The following is a 3,505-nucleotide window of genomic DNA, read 5'->3' on the forward strand; positions in this document are numbered from 1 at the left end:
CCAGGTGCTCTCCAAGGTCCATTGTTCATATTTCTATTCTTCCTTCTCCATGTTGTAGCAATGTGACCATGACCAAGATAGACCATACAGTTTTCTCTCCATCCGATTGCCGCTTGATAGCCACTGCTTCTTTGTTGATGATTGAAGGCATTAAATGGTTGTGATTCTGGTTCACAAAAGGTTCAAGACTAGCTCCTTGGGTCCTCTGAGGATATCTATCAATGTTGTTCATAACTAACCTACATTCAGATGCTCTATGCCCATACTTGTTGCATGCATAATAGTTACCATTTATTCTATAGGATCTAGGCTTATCATTTAGAAAATAAGGAAAATTGTTGTAAGCCTTACTCCTACACACATTTGCAGTATGTCCTTCTTTAAGATAGTTGAAGCAAACATGTTTAAACTTTTGCTTACCTTTATCCTTTGATGTTGGTTGTTTCTTTGATGTTCCAGCATTTGTACCAGAGGTCTCACCTTCCTCATGACCGAAATAACCAAGTCCATTGGTATTCTTGACGGGTTTGGCAGATTCAAGCTTTTGCTCTAGCTTGACAGTACTCTTATTAAACTTAGCAATTATTTCCTTTGACTCAGAGAATTCTTTGGAAATAGTAGCATTTGTTTCCAACAGGTTTTCATTCTTAGAGATGGAAATGTTCAGTTCTCCTTGCATGTCTTCCTTTTCCACTTTGCTTCCATGGAGTTGAGCAGTTAGGGCACTGATCTCTTGTTTCAGCTTGGAGATCTCATGATCTCTTTCTTTCACCAGATCTTCAACTTTCCTCCGGTTCTCAAGCTCTTGACACATCCGGATAGTCAGTCGTTCCAACTCCTTTCTCATGTTGGAGTTTGATTCATTCAACTTATTTACTTCTGCAATTAGGACTTCCATGTCTGCTTCATCTGAAGAACTATTTTTAGATAGCTCCATCAGCTTTTCAGCATGTTCTCTCCTTTTTGCTTGAGATGCCTTGTATTTGACCATAATATCATCATAGGCTTGCTCAGACTGAGTGAGCCGATGTGTAAGTTCCCTTATAGAGTATTCCCCCATATCTCTTTCCAAGTGGTTAAACTTATAGAAAGGTAGGCTCTGATACCAATTGATGAATACTAAGAGGGGGGGGGTGAATTAGTATGCCAAAAATCTCTGCACTTAAACACTTTGCAAGATTAATAGTAAACCGGTAAAATAGTTTAGCAAACAAACAGGTTAACACACATGCAAACCAAATAGCTAATAATGCATTCACCCACAGAAGCAAAAACACCATAACACAAGAGATTTTGACATGGAAACCCAAATGGCAAAAACACGGTGTGATGGAACTCACAAGTAAATATCTACAGAATAGGAACCAGACCGGTTAAGGTCTTACAATGTTCTTTACCAAAACAAATCCTGTTAGGAATCTCAATCTTTGTTAGGAGATAAGTCTGATTAAAGACTACTTTGCTAGAGGATTTTAGATCCACAGATGTGAATGACCTTGTTAGAGGATTTACAAAAGGTTTTTGGGCGTACCCGGTTAAGGGCTACAGACTTGTCAAAGATGTGAGTAATCAATAAGTGTTTGATCTAGCTAGTAGCATAGACTACTCGGTTAGATCCTTGATAGCTTGTTCCTAATGTACTCTAGCATTACTTCAGTCATACACATTCATATTCTCTCCAACTCCTCAACCACCTTAAACCCTAGCAACAACATAAACTTTTGCTACAACCACATCAACAACCTAAAACCCTAGACATGATGTCCTTATAAAGGAATCCGATTTCATGTCGGTCCAATAGGATTACATAACAATTTCCTAGGTTCAATGAACCTGGACATACTTGGTACCATGACACAAAAAGCACCATTTAGGTGTCAGCACCGTCAAACAATCGGTGGATGGTAACTCATCACAAAATGTCGGTTGGTAACTCATCATAGAGTATTACTGGTTCATATAAAATTCTGATTGCCGGTTTGACAAAAATGAAGACTGGTAAAAATGTGTTATGCCGCTTTAATCCTTCGTACTGCTTGGGATCCACGAACTGCTTGGGGTCAACATGCCGCTTCAAACCGGGAAACACATTCTGCAAAATACCAATAGTCTAAAGACTATTATACAACATACCGGTTGGAACAAATGTTGGTTGTGCTCTAACTCATACATATAAAGGAGATCTCAATGCAAGTTTGTGTCCATCAATGACAATCACAACATAAACATCAAAAATGCCAACATAACCTTCTTCTAGGTAGACCGTGGATTCATTCTATGAAAGAATTCACTTATACACTTCACTACACAATCAAATTAAACTATAACAATGAAATCCACATAATTCATGGTAATCCGACTCCTTACAATATGGTTCAAGATGAAGTAGGATGCATATCTCCCTTGAATACTATGATTCCTTCAATGAAACAATCTCCTATCAATGATGCTTCATTAAAAAAAAATTGGGGATAGCAGGTCCCTCAAATTAAATATGACACCTTAAAGTAGCCTCGTGTGTCATTTATCCAAGATTCCTCTATTCAAACATCTTCTTCCAACACATGTCTTTATGATGATTGGGTCTCTTTAAACTCGTTAACTAAGAATGGACACTCTTCTCTAGACATTTGAACAACTAGATCTAATTCTACGCATGGATACAATGGACATATTTTAGGATGCGTGCAAGAAATTTTTTTAATATAATGAGAAATCACACTTTTCCAATGAAGATTTAGGTTTCCAACCTCTTCTTTTGTCGACATACCCTCCCCCATTGTAAAGTGCATCCATGTATTCTCATATTTCATTACAACAAGATAATGTTTTGTCAAGTCTTCTTCAAGCCAATTTGATTACCCTTCTTTGGCCCAAACAAAGAAGAAAATGTAGGCAAGACCTTGAAAATTTTAATTTTTGTGTGTATCATCAACTCCTTGGCCATTCCACTAATGAATATAAAGGTTTGTATAATAAAATTCAACAATTCATTGATTCTGGTATCATTCAAGTAAAAGCTAACAATGAGTGGCATCTTTGTCATCGTCATTCTAAATAAAATCTAAGATCCTATTATGTTTCTCCTCTCTATGTGACATTGATGGCTTACCTTTTGGGGGCTCATTTTCATTCATGGTGGTACATTTCAGGTACAACATAAATAGACCATTTATCCTTGTCTCCACTCTTGGGGAAACAAGAATAGTCTTCAATCATTCCTTCTTTCTAAGGATCCACTTTTACTTTTGTTGAGTTGCATTTTTCATACATTGATATCCTTTCTAGAAAATAAGTATCCTTCATGCAAGTACATGTATGTCCCTTGGTTAGGACCTATTCCATGCTTGAATTGGTACATTGATTAAATTAATTACAATAAATGTCCTATAATGTATAGAGGAATGAGAAATACTAATATGGGTGCTACGAGAGTGTCAAATTGGACAATTTAATCAGAGATGTATAATTTATGATGCTAGACTAATATTCTAGAGTGTTTTTA

This window comes from Cryptomeria japonica, chromosome 6 (genome assembly GCF_030272615.1).
Source record: "Cryptomeria japonica chromosome 6, Sugi_1.0, whole genome shotgun sequence".
Lineage (NCBI taxonomy): Eukaryota > Viridiplantae > Streptophyta > Pinopsida > Cupressales > Cupressaceae > Cryptomeria > Cryptomeria japonica.